This window comes from Pseudophryne corroboree, chromosome 7 (genome assembly GCF_028390025.1).
Source record: "Pseudophryne corroboree isolate aPseCor3 chromosome 7, aPseCor3.hap2, whole genome shotgun sequence".
In the NCBI taxonomy this organism is placed as follows: domain Eukaryota; kingdom Metazoa; phylum Chordata; class Amphibia; order Anura; family Myobatrachidae; genus Pseudophryne; species Pseudophryne corroboree.
The window spans coordinates 408,425,353-408,450,029 of NC_086450.1; the positions used below are offsets into that span (position 1 = coordinate 408,425,353).

At 45.1% G+C, this 24,677-nt stretch overlaps 1 protein-coding gene across 6 annotated transcripts in view; it reads left to right on the forward strand.

The window, feature by feature from the left end:
- Nucleotides 1-24,677, forward strand: part of LOC134945416 (ankyrin repeat and fibronectin type-III domain-containing protein 1-like) — a 1,003,308-nt gene that overhangs the window by 454,797 nt on the left and 523,834 nt on the right. The window lies entirely within an intron of this gene.

Genomic DNA, 24,677 nt, shown 5'->3' on the forward strand with positions numbered 1-24,677 from the left:
CCTTCTAAAGTGGACACATTGAGATGTTGCCAATGGCAACCAATAAGCTTCTAGCTATAATTTATCTAATACCTTCTATAAAATGATAGGAAGAATCTAATTGGCTGCTATGGGCAACACCTTCACTTGTGCTCTTTAAAAGGTTCCTCCTTTACTGCAGAGTTCTACAGCCCAATTCTGATCTTATGTTTTAAATACAATATGTTGTTTGGCGCTTTTATGTAGGGCTGTCTCTACTAATAGGCTAAATGGGCAGTTGCCCAAGGGTCCCAGGATTCCAAGAGCCCATGGCCGATAGCACTCCCCAGGGCAGGGGGCGCCCCCTCTCCAGGGTTCCGGTATGAAAGATAGATAGTGTCTAGTTAGTCAATAGATAGACACCATATGTTAGATGGACATTAGGTCGACAGGGTCAAAAGGTCGACAAGTCAAAAGGTCGACAGGGTCAAAAGGTCGACAGGGTCAAACGGTCGACATGAAAATGGTCGACATGAAAAAGGTAGACACCATGTTTTTTGCATTTTTGTGGTTTGTGTGGATAGTTTTGTCATCTGGGACCCCCAATTGTAGAAAGGCATACCCTCGCGGGGCTCGCCATGCTTCGGGCACGGTGGCTCGCTGCGCTCGCCACAAGGTTTATAACCAACTCTATGCCGACATGGATAGAGAAAGTATGAAATAATCCAAAAACATGTTACATAAAAAAAAACATTTGTCTATCTTTTTTATGTCGACCATTTTCATGTCGACATTTTGACCATGTCGACCTCTTGACCTGTCGACCTTTTGAACTGTCAACCTTTTCCATGTCGACCTTTTGACCCTGTCGACCTAATTTCTGTCTAATATATGGTGTCTATCTATTGACTGTCTAACTAGACACTGTCTATCAAACGGATAGGCTCTCCAGCAGCTTTCCTCTGAAACACACGTAACCAGCACTGATAGCCCACCCTCGTGCACAGCTGCTGCCAATAGCACACATACCCCCACCGTGACACAGGATTGGTTAATTGGGGCTGCAGTACATTGCTTTGCCCAAGGGCCCGCACGGCTGTTAAGACAGTCCTGACTTTGGGGGTAATTCAGAGTTGATCGCAGCAGCAAATTTGTTAGCAGTTGGGCAAAAGCATGTGCACTGTGGGGGGGCAGATATAATGTGCAGAGAGAGTTATAGGCCCTACACATTCGGCGATGTGCCGCCGAGCTGCCCGACCGCTGATACGGGCGACGGGTGGCCCGGCGGCAGGGGGGGCAGTGACGGGGGGAGTGAAGTTTCTTCACTCCCCCCGTCACCCGGCTTCGTAGACTTGCAGGCAAATATGGACGATCTCGTCCATATTGGCCTGCATGCACAGCCGACATGGCCCCAGCGATGAACGAGCGCGGGGCCGCGCATAGTTCATCGCTGGTGCCTCCACACTGCACAATATGAACGTTATCTCGTTCATTAATGAACGAGATCGTTCATATCGTGCAGTGATATCGGCATGTGTGTAGGGCCCTTTAGACTTGGGTGTGTTATATTGTTTCTGTGCAGGGTAAATACTGGCTGCTTTATTGTTACACTGCAATTTAGATTTCAGTTTGAACACACCCCACCCAAACCTAACTCCCCCCCCCCCCTTCCAACCTAACTCCCCCCCTACATCTGCCCCACCTGCAGTGCCCATGGTTTTGCCAAATTGCTAACTTTTTTTGGTTTTCTAACAAACCTGAATAACCCCATCAGTCCTGAAGGCATCCTAATAGTTCAGGTTTTAAAGCTATCCATGCTTGAGCAAAGATGTTTAAATCAAACTGACTGAGGTACTAGTTAAGTCACCTGTGCCCAAGCATGGTATACTTAAAACCTGGACCATTAGGGTGCGGTGCAGACCGAGTTTGGGAACCTCAGTCCTAACACATTGTATTTATCTTATTTCTTCTTCATGGAAAATATTATTTAATATTAGTATGTGTAGAGCTGTTGGAGGGAGGGGCCAATATGAAAGTCAGGATCCTAAACTCCATGATCATTTGTAATGAGTGGTACCATAGAGTAACATCTTTTGTACAGAAGGTGGTGGGGTGATGAATGGGAATATGGCATACTGAATTGCAGCAATGCAGCACAATGGAAGGTTCCATGGCAGATGGATAAATACAGACCAGATATATGTTAGTTACCATAACTAACAATGACTGGACGAAACTACTGTACAAGTTCACATGAATAAGATCTCTATATTTCTGTGTAATGCCCCTCATACACTTGTGTGATGCCTGCGACGCGACATCGCGGTGAAATCGCATCTGAACTGCCAAAGTGATTACCATGCGATCATGCGATGATGGGCACGTCACCCGGCGGGTGGCCACCGCACATCACAGTGCGATATATTACATGTGTTTAAAAAAAACACATGCGGTCACACTGCGATTCGAGACATATTAAGTGCAGCACATCAGTTCCTGAGCACTTCAAACAGTGGGGCCCTAGTAAAGAGGCAGGCAGATGAGCTATAATATATATATATATATATATATATATATATATATACCGCTCCAATGGTGGACAATAAGGCACTCCAGAGGCTTAGTATGCTAAGCCTCTGGAGTGCCTTATTGTCCACCATTGGAGCGGTGTATTTTTCCAGGATTATGGCACCGGGGCGCGTTGCCTTGTGGATTTGAGTGCCGGCTGAGTTGTATGTCTATATATATATATATATAGAGAAATGTTGTTACCCGGCACTCCAATATGGGATTAGAGGCAATACTTGCTGCGGTGCCTTCCGTGGGTTGATAGCACAACCCCCCTGTATTCACCAAACGGCTGCGGCGGCACTCATACAGACTTGCTCAAAGCTTTATAAAAGTAGTAAGTTTATTTTCCAACGGCGTTTCGGGGATAAACCCCGTCGTCAGGGACAGCACATCACAAAGATATATATATATGTATATATATATATATATAGATATATATAGATATTTATACTGAATATATGTATCCAGTAGAAAGGAAGAGTCAGCTCTCCGCAGATTTTTAAATTAGTGTAAATCTGTATTAATAGTTACAGATGTGGGTTTTTCCTTCAGGGTACAGATTTACACTAATTTAAAAGCCTGTAGAGTGCCGCCTACTGCTTATATTAAGCTAGGAGGACACCCTGCATTATATATATATATATATATATATACATACACACACACACGCGCACGCGCACACACACATATATATATATATACATCTATACATACACACACACATATATATATATATATATATATATAGAAGAAAAGGTAGTGGCGGCACTCAGAGTCTTTCACAATGGGGTAAATCAAAGCAAATAGTGCATTTATTGTCAAAACAGTTTGCAGTGTCCTGAGGAAGGGGGTTCATCCCCCGAAACGTTGACAATAAATGCACTATGTGCTTTGATTTACCCCATTGTGAAAGACTCTGAGTGCCGCCATTACCTTTTCTTCTGCATATTGGGGCCACCATACCCCTAGGAGGGTACCGGAGCGATACCCCTATGGGGACAGCGGAGTGCCGGGCTGCTTCTATGGACTATATATATATATATATATATATATATTTATTTACACACACACACAAATATGTATATATACACATTTATACACAGTATATATTTACGTATACACATATATGCACACAGACACACACACACATATATATATATATATATATATATATACATACACACACTCATATATATATATACACACACACACACACACACACACACACACACACATATATGTAAACACACAGTACCCAGAACACTAATAAAACAGCCAGGCTTACTTTTGCTGTAACACAGGAGACAGGAGAGTGAGAACTCACTCATCTCTGTCTCCTCCAAGGCGCATTCACGCTGCTCCACACGCTGCCTGCCAGTGCCAGGGACATTTCTTTATCCTGCAGCCTGCGCGCTCAGCTGTCCTGTACTGTTAGGCTGCCTTGTCATCGGCGCTGCGGCTGTAAGGTTGCCAGGGCAACCAAGGGAAGCCGGAAGCGCAGCTCAGTGCCGCAGATTGGTAAGAGCTCCGATTTGCGGCGGGGGTCCCCCTTAATCCGGCTCTGGGCGGAAGTTCTTTTATGCCCTTAAAGCGTTATTTTTTTCTCAAATCTAGTCTTTTTGTAGGTTATTTTGTGTTATTAGGCTTCCATTGTACCCTCGCCATGCTTCGTGCCCGGTGGCTCGCTTCGCTCTGCTTGCCACAGGTTACTATTCCCATTAGATGATGACGTTTACCCAGTGCCTTATGGGAAAGGTCCTTTTGGCGAAGGGAATCTAGGTGCGAGCATGTTTCTAGGTGTAAGCGGTGGTGTGTCTACAGATACACAAAGCGGTATTTCAGCGTATACAGACGCTGAGAGTGGGCATCTCAGTCCTTGCACCTCTGGACGCACGGCTTTACACCAGGGAAGGGCTTTGCACAGACACAACTAAGAGCCATGCCCTCTGTTTGACATACAGTATAATCAAACATCCACTCCCTTGTCAGACATTGGGCCTAATTCAGACCTGATCGTAGCAGCAAATTTGTTAGCAGACGGGCAAAACCATGTGTGCTGCGAGAGGGGGGGGGGGAGCAGATATAACATGTGCAGAGAGAGTTAGATTTGGGTGGGTTATATTGTTTCTGTGCGATCAGGTCTGAATTAGATTACCAGAATGAGGTTGTGATGTTAGTGTATTAGAATGCTTAATATTTGTAGACACTCCCTTACTAACATGTGTAAGCCTGAATCTTCAGTGATGGTCCCTGGGACCAGGGGGATGCTGGGAAGTGGGTGGTCCAGAGTGCAGTGTGTCTGGAGTTGGTGATGGAATAAACAGCACAGCAGTGAACTCACATTTCTCTGTGTCCTGATGACTGGATTTACAAACATTTGAACAAAACATGGTGTCAGAAGAAGTTTAACTTGGACTGCTAGTGCTCTCAGAGTGTGAAAGAATCCTGCAGAAGTCTGGAAAGCTGTGATACTCGGTGTTTGCAAAGCCTGCCGTGTGCTCCTCTCTTCAAACAGTGAGTAACCATGGATAAACTAGCTCCTCCAACCGGCATGCTGATGTCTGGTAACTTGTCTGAAAACTGGAAAAGATTTAAGCAAGGGTTTAATATATATCTTGCTGCATGTGGAGCTGATACAGAGGCTGACAAAACGAAGGCATCCATTTTCCTCCATGTGATAGGAGAGGATGTGCTGGACATTTATAATAGTTTTCAGTTTGATGAGGGGCAGAATATGGTGCTATCTTCTATAATGCAAAAGTTTGAAGATTACTTTGTGCCAAGGAAAAATGTGACATATGAAAGATATAAGTTTTTCACATGTGATCAGAAGTCTGCAGATGGATTTGATCAGTATGTTACAGAGCTGCAATCACTCAGTAAAACCTGTGAGTTTGGTGATTTAAAGGATTCACTGATTAGAGATCGTATTGTCTGTGGAATACCTGATAATGGACTCAGAGAGAGATTGCTAAGAGAGCAAGACCTAACACTAGATAAGGCAGTGACTATGTGCAGATCTGCAGAAATAACTAGATTTCAAGCCAAAAAGTTACACAAGAAAGTTGATGTTGCTGTCCATGTAGTGCAGAACACAGAGCCAAGAAAACCTCCATTCTCAAGAATGAAGCAGTCTAAGCCACAGTCTAATAAGAAAATGTGTAGTAGATGTGGAAATGCTCAGAATCCTAAAATGTGCCCTGCTTATGGTAAAACCTGCATGAAATGTGGTAGACTTAATCATTTTGCCAAATGCTGTAAAATGAAAAGGGAAACAAGCAATGTTTAAACAAACAGGAATTCTTTGTGGATTGCATTGAACTTTGCAGTGCAGATAAGAAAGAATGGATTGTCCCTTTAACTGTGAACGAGATTGTCATTCCCTTTAAGCTTGATACTGGCGCGCAGGTGAATTTAATATCGTTTCAAGACTATAAGACTTTTAGAGTAAAACCTAAAATTCATCCAGCCAAAGTGAAAGTTACAGGGTACACTGGGGAGGAAATTCCTGTGAAAGGTACATGCTTAGTGACACTGAAATATAAGGGACAACAGTTTAAAACATCTTTACTGATTGTGGATAAAAATGTGCAACCGATTCTAGGATTAAGTTCCTGTGAGAAACTAAGCTTGCTAAAGAAAGTTTTTATGGTGACATCACAAGTAGAATATGACTGCAAATTGATGTTTACAGAATACAGAGACTTGTTTGAAGGTCTAGGTTGTTTGCCTGGAGAGCATACAATAAATATAGACACACAAGTTTCTTCAGTGATACACCCCTGTAGAAAAGTGCCGTTTGCGCTGAGAGAAAAACTGAAACAAGAGTTAAATCGCATGGAAGCCTTGGGTGTGATACAGAAAGTTGATGAGCCTACTGAATGGGTAAGCTCCATAGTAATTGTTGAAAAGAAAAATGGACAACTCAGAATATGTCTAGACCCCAGAGATTTAAACAAAGCTATTAAACGAGAACAATTCAAACTACCAACCAGAGATGAAATCATGTCGCAATTTGCGGGAGCAAAATTGTTCAGTAAATTGGACGCATCTTTAGGATTCTGGCAAATGAAGCTAGATGAGGCCAGCTCAAAGCTTTGTACATTTAATACACCAGAAGGTCGATACTACCATATGGAATAATGTCTGCTCCAGAAGTATATCACAAAAAGATACACATGATTTTTAAACATATTCCAGGTGTTGAAACAATGATGGATGACATTATTGTCTGGGGATCTACAAAGGAAGAACATGATTCTAGATTGAGACAAGTAATGGAACTTGTCAAGAAAGTGAATCTAAAGCTAAACAAGGACAAATGTGAATTTGGTGTAAATACACTTACCTTTATGGGCGACGTGGTCTCGGATCAAGGTGTAAAACCAGACCCAAGGAAAATATCAGCCATAGTGAACATGGAACGTGCTAACAACAAAGACGACGTCAGAAGATTCCTAGGAATGATTACTTACTTAGGGAAGTTTATTGCTCAACTCTCTGAACGAACAGCCTCTCTTAGATGGTTGTGGGACAAAGATAACGAGTGGATGTGGTCACATGAACAAGAAGAAAGTTGGAAAAACTTGAAACAGATCATTACAGAGCAACCAGTGCTAAAATTCTTTGATCCTGTGAAAAGAATAAGAATTTCAGCAGATGCTTCGCAATTTGGCCTAGGCTCAGTGCTGTTACAAGAACATGAGGATACATGGCAACCAGTAATCTATGCATCAAGAGCACTGACAAGTGCTGAAACAAGGTATGCTCAGATAGAAAAAGAACTTCTAGCGATCACATATGCATGTGAGCGATTTCATCAGTTTGTGTATGGCCAAACATTTACAGTGGATACTGACCACAAGCCATTGGTAGCTATCATGACTAAATCATTACATGACTGTCCCATGAGAATTCAACAAATGCTTATCAGACTACAGAAATATGATGTACACTTGCTGTACTGTCCCGGCAAATACATGTACATTGCTGTTACACTTTCTCGTGCTGTGGACAAAAGTGAAGGTTCCAAAAGTCTGATGGACGAAGAGATAGAAGCCTATGTTAATTTGATTGTAGCTTCTCTACCAGTGTCTCTTGCAAGACAAGAACAGATTAGGAAAGAAACTGAGACTGATGACACAATGAAAGTGTTGAAAGATATCATTCTGAAAGATTGGCTAGCAGAAAAACATGCGTGCCCCCTGTCTATCCATGATTATTGGATGTACCGCAGTGACCTTACAGTTGTCGATGGTATTTACAAAGGCAATAGGTTTGTCATACCTGCACGACTAAGAAAAACTATGCTGTGCAAGATACATGAAGGCCACTTAGGAAAAGAAAAATGTAAGCGGAGAGCGCGTGAAGTTATGTATTGGCCACGAATGAACCAAGACATAGCACAGACTACAGCTACATGTGAATTATGTCTTACGTATAGACCGAAACAACAAGTCGAGCCACTGAATCCTCACGCAATGCCAGAGAGACCGTACCAGAAAGTTGGCGCAGATTTGTTTGATTGTAATGGGAAAACGTACATTGTCGTGACTGATTATTACTCTAACTACCCTGAGGTGAAGACACTACATACAACTACTAGTATAGCCGTAATCAATTGCATGAAGTCAATCTTTGCGAGGCATGGTGTTCCTATGGAAGTGTTCACTCACAATGGTCCTCAGTTTTCCAGTGCTGAATTTAGACAATTTGCTGATGCGTGGGAATTTGTCCATACTACGTCAAGTCCCCACTATCCACGCTCAAATGGGTTGGTGGAAAGTTCAGTAAAAACTGTAAAGAGTCTCATGAAAAAAGCTCAAGAAGGTAAAGAAGATTTCTACAAAAGTCTTTTAATCTACCGCAGTACACCTTTACAGAATAGACTTTCTCCTGCACAAATGCTGATGGGAAGGAGGATTAGAGCAAATCTCCCGATACATGATGAACTGCTTAATACACATAACTCAGCGTTGGTCAGACCGAGTAAGGAACGTCAACAGGCGAAACAGAAACTGTTCCATGACAGGCGAGCAAAAAGCTTATCTGATCTAAAATCAGGTGACCAAGTCCGTCTCAGAGATCACGAGAAAGGTATTTGGGGGCAGAAAGGTATTGTGCAAGCACAAGTAGCACCAAGATCTTATACTATACGTACAGAGCGTGGAACGGAAGTAAGAAGAAATCGGGTGGATTTAAGATCTCAACCTAACCATAATGAAGACAACATGACTGAAGGATACCCTTCATCTGACATGTATGATGATCCTGATAATGGTGAACAAACCACGATTCTAGAAAGGTCCAACGTGGTCGATGAAACACAGACTGTGTATGAAAGGCCCAAAAGGGAAATACGCAGACCTGAGAGACTCATTGAAACGTGTTAGATGATGTTCTTAATATGACATTGTTAATTGTTGCATTGAAGCGTACAGGGCTTATCTTTAAAGAAAAGAGGATGTGATGTTAGTGTATTAGAATGCTTAATATTTGTAGACACTCCCTTACTAATCTGTGTAAGCCTGATTCTTTAGTGATGTTCCCTGGGACCAGGGGGATGCTGGGAAGTGGGTGGTCCAGTGTGCAGTGTGTCTGGAGTTGGTGATGGAATAAACAGCACAGCAGTGAACTAACATGTCTCTGTGTCCTGATGACTGGATTTACAAACATATGAACAAAACAGAGGTCACATTATAAAACAATGCTTTTAAATGGTTTATTTCATCTCTTCTCTACATAAATATATATATATATATATATATATATATATATATATAAATTCATCCCTTCTAGTCACCTCTCAGTTTAGATGCCACCTGCGCTATAACAGAAGTAAACCGTTCTCTTTTATAACCTCGGTCAGTGACTGAATGGTTTCATTTGTTAGAGTGATCATTCTATTTGACTTCACTGACTGTAATCCATTTTACCCTCCAGTATTATACTTTGGGGATATTTTTTATTTATTAGGGCCGAAGGGTGGATGCTGTCAGCTCTAAGGACACAGCTGCAGTTAGTAGACTCAGAATATAAATCAGTCACCAAACCGGCATCGTGATTTACTAACCTTGACATCATGGTACTTTGCCATTAATTCATTAACAGCATGAATACATTGGATAAATGGAGAGTGCTAATTATTTCCATCAGGAACTCAATTGATGACTATCTCTGTCCTTGTGTTGTGAATTCCAGATATCTATGAGGCTCTTTTAGTGGTGACGGAAGACCGTTTTTATTTTTCAAAAATAAATATGCATACTGTGTACGTGTACCAAAATGTGTCCGGATTTAGGTTTAGGCGTATAGTGTATGTCTAAAGCTGTTCAATTAGACTTTGTGTTTAGGTATAGAAGCATTGTCATTATTATTATGGTACTAAGGGACTGATTCAGCGTTCCAACTGCAAAAATTCTGTAAAGGATGCGGGCGCCCGCAGAAAATGTGAACGCCTTTGCCTATCAATCAGGTAGAGGCGTTCGTGGGGCGCGCGGGGGGTGGCAACACTCTGTTTCCTAGACGGAGCGTTGCAGGGGTGTGGCATCAAAACAGGGGGCAACCCTAATATCTACAGATGGGGAGGGGGGGGTTAGCGGTGGTCAGCATGCTGGGGGGTCTTGCCCTGCGATGGGCGGCCCCCAGCATGCTTTCACAAGGATTGCTACTTAGCAGAATTTGCAATCCAAGCTGAATCAGGCCCTAAGGGGCATATTTATTATATACCAGGAATAGGTTCTGATCATTATAATTTCTTATTGTTGCTAATTACGGCAATACAAAATGAAGTATTGCCTGAATTTACTAAAAAACATTTGTGTTGACTGTGATTCCAGCAGGAGCCCGTCCCTGTGATGTACAAGAAGTAATGTGTTTGCAAATGAGATCTTTGCTTCTGGATTCAGCAGAAACTATTCGTGCATGTGTAAATGTGTGTCGCACCAGCAGTGCATCCACAGGGACTGCCATGAAAGTGACGCAGTGCTTTATTTCTTGTGTTACATTGCTTAGTTTTCATTACTCGGCTTGCAAATGATTTCTTGTACACATTAAGGAGTCTGTTTATCATTGGTGGCAGCGTGTCCCTGTCAGCTATAATTCATGTTGCAGCAAGGATAAATGTTTTGTGGGAATTTATCAATAATCATCTGCCGGGACACGGGCTCTGATAAGAGCGTGTATCAGTGAAGAGGACTATGTTAAAGGGATACTGATTACTACTACTGTCGGCTGTGACTCGGCCTGATTCAGGTGCGGTTGTATTAAGCATGCAGCAGCCGCTGCTTCATTGGATGCTTACATATGGTAATGCAGAGAAGGCGTCTGGTATAAGTAGATGTCTCCCGCATGCATGCGTGATCATCTGCTGCGTCCGAGGACACAGCATTGGATCACCTGCGACACCATCGGCCGGCTGAATAACCCTGAGGTTACGCAGACCGGCCGCCGCAGCTCCGTCTCTGAGGCCAGGAAATCTCCATTGGAAGACGTAGATCCTGGCCTCTGCACTTCCATGTCCTACCCCTTGCCATAGCACAGAGAGTGAAAACATGGAGGCGGCCAGGGTGCCATCAGATAATATGTCTCCGGAAATACTAGTTATTATCATGGCCAAGCACAGAAAAAGCTTAGCCTAATGCAAGAGATATGTCTCCAGGGGCGGATTGGCCATAGGGCTCACCAGGAGGACTCCTGGTAGGCCGACGTGTCTGTGGGGCCTGTTTTGTGTGTTGCCATGTTGCCCCACCCCCCACATGACAGGCAGCCCCTTGCACTCAGTACATTGCATTATCCCCATTCATTCTGTTATTCCATTTCTGCAGTACAGAACCTCTGCCATCCAGTGATGCTGCCATGGCTACACGGGGTGTTATACCTCTTGTGCTGCCCATGTCAGGTCACTTCTACAAAATTTTACAGGGCCACTTTTTAGTTCCTAATCCGCCCCTGGTCTCAGACAGAACTGCAGCAAAAGACGCAAGGAAGGCCGCAATTGCATACCATCAGACCCACCCCCCTTAACAAACCCCACCCCTAAATCAGACCACACCCACATTAGGGCTGCTTCCATAAATTTCCCGGGATGGTTTACCATCCCAATCCACCCCTCTATCTTATATTTCCTGCGCGGCGTTCAGGGTTGGACTGGCCCACAGGGGAACAGGGGAAACCCCCAGTGGCCCCCACTGTCTGTGGGCCCACCTCCTCCTCTAGGGATTAGGTTCCAGACTCTATCCTAGTGCACTTTAATTATACATTATACATGTGTCTCATTATACTGCACAGGACTGTGGTGTATTTTCTCTAGTGCATTGCAGTTATTAATCTGGTACATTATAATGCATGGACTGGCAGTATTTAATCTATCTATCTCTCAAGAGGCCCAGACCATGCACTCTCTAATGGTTAGCCGAGCCTCTGTGGTGGTTGGCCACACCTCCACTAATTCCTGGCCACACCCTTAAACATGGGCCCCTACCACTGCATTTCCCTGGTGGGCCCTTTATGCCCCAGTCCGTTACTGGCTGCGTTACGCTTTTCTTAAATTACAGGGACATACACAGATACCTAAACCGTTTCTGCATGGCTTTAGGTTTAATAAATAAACCCTTTTTTGGCCTGGCCTTTGACAATGAGAAGCAGCACATGTGGCTTTTGCAGTACATTGATCCTTTTATAATTCTGCACTGCTAGCAATATGCTAATTTTTGCATGCAGAATTTTCATGCCCCCATAGCAACCAAGTACTGGATGTCACAGATACTGCTTACCGCAGATGTCATTCTTTACTGTGTGATGTGCATCCACTCCCTGTTTATGTGCTCTGCTTATAGATCTCTATCATCAACACTGCAATGGTCATTTATAGGATATATCTCACCACAATCATTGCAGCACGGGACAGGTAGCGTAATAAGGCATACGAAATAAGACAGAAATATCAAGTGTATTAACAGAGCTCCAGGGATGTACTGTAGCATCTTCATGTGTATTTGCACCTCAGGTACTTGCAGTTGATACTTATTTGAGAGATATGTTCTAATAGGGGGTCATTCAGACCCGATCGCTGCGCTGCGTTTTCGCACAGCAGCGATTGAATCTGAACTGCGCATTGCATGCGCCAGCGCGAGGCCACGCCAGCACCGGACTGCGACGGGATAGGCGGCGAAAGCGATCGCACCGGCGTTCGCTAGAAGATTGACAGGAGGAGGCCGTTTGTGGGAGTCAACTGACCGTTTCCAGGGAGTGTCCGCGAAAACGCAGGCGTGTCCAGGCGTTTGAAGGGAGGGTTCCTGACGTCAGCCCCAGGCCGGATCATCGCAGTGGAAGAGTAAGTTCTGAGCTGTGCAAAAGACTGCACAAACTTTTTTCTGTGCAGCTCTCTGCACATGCATTCGCACCCCTGCACAGCGACTACCCCATCCCCCTGTAGGCGGCCACTACCTGATCACAGGGATGCAAAAAATGCACCGTGGCAATCAGATCTGAATTAGGCCCCTAGACTCTTGCTGTTATCATACTAAACATCCCTTCTCAGCACCCGTGCGACTGGTCTTTTTTGCTCAAATGTGCGTCTTAGTTGCACAAATTTAATGCAACAAAACTGCCTAATGAGACTGAACTTATTCATTTGATATGCGACATTTGAACATCTGTGCGCTAGTGGGCCTGAATGAATCTGTATATAAAGTGCTACGATGCAGTGGCCACAGCTTTTTTTCACGGCAAGTTCCATTGTGTTACATCTGAGACTTTGTACAAGTTTAAAACTTGCGGTTAAACCTCCCGGTGACGCCACTGTGCAGATGCAAGCATTAGATTCAAGCAAATCTGTCTATGCTCATCTACTTGTGGGCCATCTTCTAGGCATGTACAGAACCTACTTGCATATGTAGTGGCACAAGTCCCCTGCCTCCACTCTTTGGTAACCATGCAGTCGTCCTTATAAAGGTAGAAAAAAAGACCTTCAGCGTTACCTTGCAGTATTGCGCTCCGCGCCACCTCACCTAACACCATCTATTTTCTTTTCCCTGTAATAATTTCAAATTTAAGAGAGAGAGAGGAAAAAAAGCAAATGTAAAATGCTTTTGTATCTCTTGCTGTTCCTTTTGTCATCACATTTAATATTCCTATACATACAATTAACTCTTTCCCTGTTTCTAGTAACAAAGAAAGTTATTCTGTCAAGTAGGGTGGTGACTGTATTCTCTGGCAGTCAGATGGTTCTTTAAAGTTTAATGTCTGATCCTTGTGTCATGTATTATTGCAGGAACCTTACCCTGACATTGATAGCCAGTTCCCACTCTGTTCTCCTCCCTCATTACCAGCTCCCGGGTGTAATGAGGCTCTCCAGTTACATTCTATGAAATCTAAAACCACTATTCCTTTAAAAATTTATATCCCAATAGCCACGTATCCACCTTCAGCTCTTGGGATTCAGTCTGCCTTCCGTCTGGGGTATCGGAAAACTTCAGTGCAGCATTTTGTCTGGAATCTACTTTTTTGAGATATATTTTGTGCGAAAAGTAGATTTTTATGTGTGTGTGTATGTATATATATATATATATATATATATATATAGGCAATTAGCTTGGCACTCCGGATAAGCAAGTGCATATATATATATATATATATATATATATATACCGCTTTACGTTCTTCTATCCAGCTGGCAAACCGTAGCGAGAATCCTTGTTTATCCCTGTCATCGCCCTTTGTCAATCTTTATAATCTGCCTGCCTGAAACATAAATGCATTTTGTCAAGGTGTGATTAAATAATCTATTCGGCATTTTACGAGCAGCGTTGGAGAATTTAGCCACAGTAAAAACACCCATTGCTTTGATCTTACTCCATATAAGTTGATGAACCATATTCTTCATGGATATAATCGCTGTAAACAACAAACTACTTCTCTGAACTTGCTGAGTGTCCGGATGGAGACGTTTGGAGGACAAGACCCAGGTGTTTGTAGCCGTTTCTGATGAGGCAGACGGGAGATGTTTAGAAGGGGCAAACTGTGTTTTGGGGTAAGCATAATATTTGAAATGTCAGTTTTTCCCCTAAGAAAGTTTTCTGCGTATTCTCATTTGTCTTAAATACTACGATAGTGGTTAAAATAAGAATTTACTTACCGATAATTCTATTTCTCGGAGTCCGTAGTGGATGCTGGGGTTCCTGAAAGGACCATGGGGAATAGCGGCTCCGCAGGAGACAGGGCACAAAAAAGTAAAGCTTTACTAGGTCAGGTGGTGTGCACTGGCTCCTCCCCCTATGACCCTCCTCCAGACTCCAGTTAGGTACTGTGCCCGGACGAGCATACACAATAAGGGAGGCATTTTGAATCCCGGGTAAGACTCATACCAGCCACACCAATCACACCGTACAACTTGTGATCTAAACCCAGTTAACAGTATGACAACAGAAAGGGCCTCTTAAAGATGGCTCCTTAACAATAACCCGAATTAGTTAACAATAACTATGTACAAGTATTGCAGATAATCCGCACTTGGGATGGGCGCCCAGCATCCACTACGGACTCCGAGAAATAGAATTATCGGTAAGTAAATTCTTATTTTCTCTATCGTCCTAAGTGGATGCTGGGGTTCCTGAAAGGACCATGGGGATTATACCAAAGCTCCCAAACGGGCGGGAGAGTGCGGATGACTCTGCAGCACCGAATGAGAGAACTCCAGGTCCTCCTTTGCCAGGGTATCAAATTTGTAAAATTTTACAAACGTGTTCTCCCCCGACCACGTAGCTGCTCGGCAGAGTTGTAATGCCGAGACCCCTCGGGCAGCCGCCCAAGATGAGCCCACCTTCCTTGTGGAGTGGGCTTTTACAGTTTTAGGCTGTGGCAGGCCTGCCACAGAATGTGCAAGTTGAATTGTGTTACAAATCCAACGAGCAATCGACTGCTTAGAAGCAGGTGCGCCCAACTTGTTGGGTGCATACAATATAAACAGCGAGTCAGATTTTCTGACTCCAGCCGTCCTTGCAATGTATATTTTTAAGGCTCTGACAACGTCCAACAACTTGGAGTCCTCCAAGTCGCTAGTGGCCGCAGGCACCACAATAGGTTGGTTCAGATGAAATGCTGATACCACTTTAGGGAGAAAATGCGGACGAGTCCGCAGTTCTGCCCTATCCGAATGGAAGATTAGATAAGGACTTTTATAAGATAAAGCCGCCAATTCAGATACTCTCCTGGCAGAGGCCAGGGCTAGTAACATAGTCACTTTCAATGTGAGATATTTCAAATCCACCTTTTTCAATGGTTCAAACCAATGGGATTTGAGGAAATCTAAAACTACATTTAGATCCCACGGTGCCACCGGAGGCACCACAGGAGGCTGTATATGCAGTACTCCCTTGACAAAAGTCTGGACCTCAGGGACAGAGGCCAATTCTTTTTGGAAGAATATTGACAGGGCCGAAATTTGAACCTTAATGGATCCCAATTTGAGACCCATAGATAATCCTGATTGCAGGAAATGTAGGAAACGACCCAGTTGGAATTCCTCCGTCGGAACCCTCCGATCCTCGCACCACGCTACATATTTTCGCCAAATGCGGTGATAATGTTTCACGGTGACTTCCTTCCGTGCCTTAATCAAGGTAGGAATGACTTCTTCTGGAATGCCTTTCCCTTTTAGGATCTGGCGTTCAACCGCCATGCCGTCAAACGCAGCCGCGGTAAGTCTTGAAAAAGACAGGGACCCTGCTGTAGCAGGTCCCTTCTCAGAGGTAGAGGCCACGGTTCGTCCGTGAGCATCTCTTGAAGTTCCGGATACCAAGTCCTTCTCGGCCAATCCGGAACCACTAGTATTGTTCTTACTCTTCTTTGCCGTATGATCTTCAATACCTTTGGTATGAGCGGCAGAGGAGGAAACACATACACTGACTGGTACACCCAAGGAGTTACCAGTGCGTCCACAGCTATTGCCTGTGGATCTCTTGACCTGGCGCAATATTTGTCCAGTTTCTTGTTGAGGCGAGACGCCATCATGTCTACAATTGGTCTTTCCCAACGGTCTATTAACATGTTGAAGACTTCTGGATGTAGACCCCACTCTCCCGGATGAAGATCGTGTCTGCTGAGGAAGTCTGCTTCCCAGTTGTCCACGCCCGGGATGAACACTGCTGACAGTGCTATCACGTGATTCTCCGCCCAGCGAAGAATCTTGGCAGCTTCTGCCATTGCACTCCTGCTTCTTGTGCCGCCCTGCCTGTTTACATGGGCGACCGCCGTGATGTTGTCCGACTGAATCAACACCGGCTTTCCTTGCAGGAGAAGTTCCGCCTGGCTTAGAGCATTGTAGATTGCTCTTAGTTCCAGAATGTTTATGTGAAGAGACTTTTCCAGACTCGTCCATACTCCCTGGAAGTTTCTTCCTTGTGTGACTGCTCCCCAGCCTCTCAGGCTGGCGTCCGTGGTCACCAGGATCCAATCCTGAATGCCGAATCTGCGGCCTTCTAATAGGTGAGCCTTCTGCAACCACCACAGAAGTGACACCCTTGTCTTTGGTGACAGGGTTATTCGCAGGTGCATCTGCAGATGCGACCCTGACCATTTGTCCAACAGATCCCTTTGGAATATTCTTGCATGGAATCTGCCGAATGGAATTGCTTCGTAAGAAGCCACCATTTTTCCCAGGACTCTTGTGCATTGATGTACTGACACTTTTCCTGGTTTTAGGAGGTTCCTGACCAGATCGGATAACTCCTTGGCTTTTTCCTCTGGAAGGAAAACCTTTTTCTGAACCGTGTCCAGAATCATTCCTAGGAACAGCAGACGAGTTGTCGGGATTAAATGGGATTTTGGAATATTCAGAATCCACCCGTGTTGTCTTAGCACCTCTTGAGATAGTGCTAAAGCTGTCTCCAGCTGTTCTCTGGACCTTGCCCTTATTAGGAGATCGTCCAAGTATGGGATAACTAATACGCCTTTTCTTCGAAGAAGAATCATCATCTCGGCCATTACCTTGGTAAAGACCCGAGGCGCCGTGGACAATCCGAACGGCAGCGTCTGAAACTGATAGTGACAGTTTTGAACAATGAACCTGAGGTACCCCTGGTGTGCGGGGTAAATCGGAACGTGTAGATACGCATCCTTGATGTCCAAGGATACCATAAAGTCCCCTTCTTCCAGGTTCGCTATCACTGCTCTGAGTGACTCCATCTTGAACTTGAACTTTTTTATGTAGAGGTTCAAGGACTTCAGATTTAGAATAGGCCTTACCGAGCCATCCGGCTTCGGTACCACAAATAGAGTGGAATAATACCCCTTTCCTTGTTGTAATAGGGGTACTTTGACTATCACCTGCTGAGCGTACAGCTTGTGAATGGCTTCCAACACCCTCTCCCTTTCGGAAGAGACGGTTGGTAAGGCAGACTTCAGGAAACGATGAGGAGGATCCGTCTCTAATTCCAACCTGTACCCCTGAGATATTATCTGCAGGATCCAGGGGTCTACCTGCGAGTGAGCCCACTGCGCGCTGTAATTTTTGAGACGGCCCCCCACTGTCCCCGAGTCCGCTTGAGAGGCCCCAGCGTCATGCTGAGGTTTTTGCAGGAGCCGGGGAGGGCTTCTGTTCCTGGGAAGGAGCTGCCTGTTGGTGTCTCTTCCCTCTTCCTCTGCCTCGTGGCAGGTACGACAAGCCCTTTGCTCTCTTATTTTTGTAGGAGCGAAAAGGCTGCGGTTGAAAGGTCGGTGCCTTTCTCTGTTGGGGAGTGACTTGAGGTAAAAAAGTGGATTTCCCGGCAGTAGCCGTGGCCACCAAGTCTGATAGACCAACTCCAAATAACTCCTCCCCTTTATACGGCAAAACCTCCATGTGACGTTTTGAATCCGCATCGCCTGTCCACTGTCGTGTCCATAAGGCTCTTCTGGCTGAAATGGACATAGCACTCATCCGAGATGCCAGTGTGCAAATATCCCTCTGTGCATCACGCATATAGATAAATGCATCCTTTATTTGTTCTAACGACAGTAAAACATTGTCCCTATCTAGGGTATCAATATTTTCAATCAGGGATTCTGACCAAACTACTCCAGCACTGCACATCCAGGCAGTTGCTATAGCTGGTCGTAGTATAACACCTGCATGTGTGTATATATTCTTTTGAATAACTTCCATCTTTCTATCTGATGGATCCTTAAGTGCGGCCGTCTCAGGAGAGGGTAACGCCACTTGTTTGGATAAGCGTGTGAGCGCCTTGTCCACCTTAGGGGGTGTTTCCCAGCGCGCCCTAACCTCTGGCGGGAAAGGGTATAATGCCAATAACTTTTTTGAAATTATCAACTTTTTATCAGGAGCAACCCACGCTTCATCACACACGTCATTTAATTCTTCTGATTCAGGAAAAACTGTTTGTAGTTTTTTCACACCATACATAATACCCTGTTTTACGGTATCTGTAGTATCAGCTAAATGTAACGTCTCCTTCATTGCCAAAATCATATAACGTGTGGCCCTACTGGAAAATACGTTTGAATTTCTACCGTCGTCACTGGAATCAGTGCCCGTGTCTGGGTCTGTGTCGACCGACTGAGGCAAAGGGCGTTTTACAGCCCCTGACGGTGTTTGAGGCGCCTGGACAGGCATTAATTGATTGTCCGGCCGCCTCATGTCCTCAACTGACTGTTTAAGGGAAGATAAACCATCACGTAATTCCACAAATAAAGGCATCCATTCTGGTGTCGACCCCCTGGGGGGTGACATCTGCATATTTGGCAATTGCTCCGCCTCCACACCAATATCGTCCTCATACATGTCGACACCACGTACCGACACACACCGCAAACTCACAGGGAATGCTCTAATGAAGACAGGACCCACTAGCCCTTTTGGGGAGACAGAGGGAGAGTCTGCCAGCACACACCACAAAGCGCTATATATACAAGGGATATCCTTATATTAAGTGCTCCCTTATAGCTGCTTTAATATATATATATATATAGCCATTAATGTGCCCCCCCTCTCTGTTTTACCCTGTTTCTGTAGTGCAGTGCAGGGGAGAGACCTGGGAGCCGTTCTGACCAGCGGAGCTGTGACAGAAAATGGCGCCGTGTGCTGAGGAGATAGGCCCCGCCCCTTTTTCGGCGGGTTCTTCTCCCGCTATTTTTCCAGTCAGGCAGGGGTTAAATATCTCCATATAGCCCCTATGGGCTATATGTGAGGTATTTTTAGCCTTGTATAAGGTTTATATTTGCCTCTCAGAGCGCCCCCCCCCAGCGCTCTGCACCCTCAGTGACTGCCCAGTGAAGTGTGCTGAGAGGAAAATGGCGCACAGCTGCAGTGCTGTGCGCTACCTTATGAAGACTGAGGAGTCTTCAGCCGCCGGTTTCCGGACCTCTTCACGCTTCAGCATCTGCAAGGGGGTCGGCGGCGCGGCTCCGGGACCGGACTCCACGGCTGGGCCTGTGTTCGATCCCTCTGGAGCTAATGGTGTCCAGTAGCCAAGCAGCAAATCCACTCTGCATGCAGGTGAGTTTACTACTTTCCCCCTAAGTCCCACGTTGCAGTGATCCTGTTGCCAGCAGGACTCACTGTAAAGAAAAAAACCTAAACTAAACTTTCTCTAAGCAGCTCTTTAGGAGAGCCACCTAGATTGCACCCTTCTCGTTCGGGCACAAAATCTAACTGGAGGAGGGTCATAGGGGGAGGAGCCAGTGCACACCACCTGACCTAGTAAAGCTTTACTTTTTTGTGCCCTGTCTCCTGCGGAGCCGCTATTCCCCATGGTCCTTTCAGGAACCCCAGCATCCACTTAGGACGATAGAGAAAACATAGAAGACGCTAGCTGATTATTGCTATTGTATGTACTTACAAAGCGCAATAGTTTTTCAACTAGAAAACTCACAGGCCCGGATCTATGTGGTTTTAACAAATGAACTTTGATATAAGACTTGTAACGTTATCTAATAATTATTTTTAGCTAGCATTACATTTTCTTCTACAATAACATATCTATAGTACGTTGCAAAGATCCGCTTGTATCCGTTTAATCAAAATTGTATGTTTCACACTAATGTGTATTGTTGCTAGGAAACCATTGTATGGTGTATACAGTTCTGGTGCAAGCTCTGATTAATAGAACATGTATAGTTTGGTGTTTAGGCTACAGTGGAAGCAATGATAGATCCTTACTGATTAAGAAAAAAACACTGAAGAAAAAATAATGTAATTGTATTAAAGTGCTTAGTGACTATTACTGCGTGGATCATGTTTTGTTTGATAGATATTTCTTTTATAACTTCACAGTGTTCAGTCACTGCTTTCACCATGATCAGCTGCCTCAAGCTTTTATTAGAGGTTTTATTGTAGGTCTTGAGATACACTGCGGAGGTGATGAGACCTGTGCAGCTGCTCAGCTGTTATATATGCACGTATAATACATATATTTGTAAATCCATTCTGCACAATTCAATCAGGACGGTAATGTGAAAACCGCACCGGAGCGCTCGGCTGAAGGAATAAATAAGTTGTCTGACAACGTGGTTAGAATGTCAGAAACAATTGTATCTGTGTATATCATCTGAGGGAAACAATTCTATTTCTTACTTTATATATGAACTGAGAGTATGTCATATTTTATTTTATATCTGTGTATATGAGCTGAGAGGATGTCTCCTCTATTTCTGTATATCTGTGTATATGAGCTGAGAGTGTCTCCTCTATTTCTGTGTATCTGTGTATATGAGCTGAGAGTGTCTCCTCTATTTCTGTGTATCTGTGTATATGAGCTGAGAAGGTCTCCTCTATTTCCATGTATCTATGTATATGAGCTGAGAAGGTCTCCTCTATTTCCGCGTATCTGTGTATATGAGCTGAGAGGGTCTCCTCTATTTCTCTATCGTCCTAGTGGATGCTGGGGTTCCTGAAAGGACCATGGGGAATAGCGGCTCCGCAGGAGACAGGGCACAAAAAGTAAAGCTTTTCCAGATCAGGTGGTGTGCACTGGCTCCTCCCCCTATGACCCTCCTCCAGACTCCAGTTAGATTTTTGTGCCCGGCCGAGAAGGGTGCAATTCTAGGTGGCTCTCATAAAGAGCTGCTTAGAGAAAGTTTAGCTTAGGTTTTTTATTTTACAGTGATTCCTGCTGGCAACAGGATCACTGCAACGAGGGACAGAGGGGAGAAGAAGTGAACTCACCTGCGTGCAGGATGGATTGGCTTCTTGGCTACTGGACATCAGCTCCAGAGGGACGATCACAGGTACAGCCTGGATGGTCACCGGAGCCGCGCCGCCGGCCCCCTTGCAGATGCTGAAGTAAGAAGAGGTCCAGAATCGGCGGCTGAAGACTCCTGCAGTCTTCTAAAGGTAGCGCACAGCACTGCAGCTGTGCGCCATTTTCCTCTCAGCACACTTCACACGCAGTCACTGAGGGTGCAGGGCGCTGGGGGGGGGCGCCCTGGGAGGCAAATGTAAACCTATATAAAGGCTAAAAATACCTCACATATAGCCCCCAGAGGCTATATGGAGATATTTAACCCCTGCCTGTATTCACAAAATAGCGGGAGACGAGCCCGCCGAAAAAGGGGCGGGGCCTATCTCCTCAGCACACGGCGCCATTTCCTCTCACAGCTCCGCTGGTCAGGACGGCTCCCAGGTCTCTCCCCTGCACTGCACTACAGAAACAGGGTAAAACAGAGAGGGGGGGCAAATTTAATGGCAATATCTTGATATATATAAAGCAGCTATAAGGGAGCACTTATTATAAGGCTATCCCTGTCATATATAGCGCTTTTTGGTGTGTGCTGGCAGACTCTCCCTCTGTCTCCCCAAAGGGCTAGTGGGTCCTGTCTTCGTTTAGAGCATTCCCTGTGTGTCTGCTGTGTGTCGGTACGTGTGTGTCGACATGTATGAGGACGATATTGGTGTGGAGGCGGAGCAATTGCCAAATATGGGGATGTCACCTCCTAGGGGGTCGACACCAGAATGGATCCCTTTATTTATGGAATTACGGGATAGTGTCAACACGCTAAAGCAGTCGTTTGACGACATGAGGCGGCCGGACAATCAATTAGTGCCTGTCCAGGCGCCTCAAACACCGTCAGGGGCTGTAAAACGCCCTTTGCCTCAGTCGGTCGACACAGACCCAGACACAGGCACTGATTCCAGTGGTGACGAATCAACCGTATTTTCCAGTAGGGCCACACGTTATATGATTTTGGCAATGAAGGAGGCGTTACATTTAGCTGATACTACAGGTACCACTAAACAGGGTATTATGTGGGGTGTGAAAAAACTACCTATAGTTTTTCCTGAATCAGAAGAATTAAATGACGTGTGTGATGAAGCGTGGGTTGCCCCTGATAAAAAGCTGATAATTTCAAAGAAATTATTGGCATTATACCCTTTCCCGCCAGAGGTTAGGGAGCGCTGGGAAACACCTCCTAGGGTGGACAAGGCGCTAACACGCTTATCAAAACAAGTGGCGTTACCTTCTCCTGAGACGGCCGCACTTAAAGATCCATAAGATAGGAGGATGGAAAATATCCAAAAAAGTATATACACACATGCAGGTGTTATACTACGACCAGCTATAGCGACTGCCTGGATGTGCAGTGCTGGGGTAGTTTGGTCAGAGTCCCTGATTGAAAATATTGATACCCTGGACAGGGACAATATTTTACTGTCGTTAGAACAAATAAAGGATGCATTTCTTTATATGCGTGATGCACAGAGGGATATCTGCACACTGGCATCACGGGTAAGTGCTATGTCCATTTCGGCCAGAAGAGCTTTATGGACGCGACAGTGGACAGGCGATGCGGATTCAAAACGGCATATGGAAGTTTTGCCGTATAAAGGGGAGGAGTTATTTGGAGTCGGTCTATCAGATTTGGTGGCCACGGCTACAGCCGGGAAATCCACCTTTCTACCTCAAGTCACTCCCCAACAGAAAAAGGCACCGACTTTTCAACCGCAGCCCTTTCGTTCCTTTAAAAATAAGAGAGCAAAGGGCTATTCATATCTGCCACGAGGCAGAGGTCGAGGGAAGAAACAGCAACAGGCAGCTCCTTCCCAGGAACAGAAGCCCTCCCCGGCTTCTACAAAAGCCTCAGCATGACGCTGGGGCTTCTCAAGCGGACTCGGGGACGGTGGGAGGTCGTCTCAAAAATTACAGCGCGCAGTGGGCTCACTCGCAGGTAGATCCCTGGATCCTGCAGATAATATCTCAGGGGTACAGGTTGGAATTAGAGACAGATCCACCTCGCCGTTTCCTGAAGTCTGCTTTACCAACGTCCCCTTCCGAAAGGGAGACGGTTTTGGAAGCCATTCACAAGCTGTACTCTCAGCAGGTGATAGTCAAGGTACCTCTTCTACAACAAGGGAAGGGGTATTATTCCACTCTATTTGTGGTACCGAAGCCGGATGGCTCGGTAAGGCCTATTCTAAATCTGAAGTCCTTGAACCTGTACATAAAGAAGTTCAAGTTCAAGATGGAGTCACTCAGAGCAGTGATAGCGAACCTGGAAGAAGGGGACTTTATGGTATCCTTGGACATCAAGGATGCGTATCTCCACGTTCCAATTTACCCCTCACACCAGGGGTACCTCAGGTTCGTTGTACAAAACTGTCACTATCAGTTTCAGACGCTGCCGTTTGGTTTGTCCACGGCACCTCGGGTCTTTACAAAGGTAATGGCCGAGATGATGATTCTTCTTCAAAGAAAAGGCGTATTAATTATCCCATACTTGGACGATCTCCTAATAAGGGCAAGGTCCAGAGAACAGCTAGAGATGGGATTAGCAATATCTCAAGAGGTGCTAAAGCAGCACGGATGGATTCTGAATATTCCAAAATCCAAATTAATGCCGACAACTCGTCTGCTGTTCCTAGGGATGATTCTGGACACGGTTCAGAAAAAGGTTTTTCTTCCCGAGGAAAAAGCCAAGGAGTTATCCGACCTGGTCAGGAATCTCCTAAAACCAGGAAAGGTGTCTGTACATCAATGCACGCATCTTCAGATGCACCTGCGGATAACCCTGTCTCCAAGGACAAGGGTATCTCTTCTGTGGTGGTTGCAGAGGGCTCATCTATTGGAGGGCCGCAGATTCGGCATACAGGATTGGATCCTGGTGACCACGGACGCCAGCCTGAGAGGCTGGGGAGCAGTCACACAAGGAAGAAACTT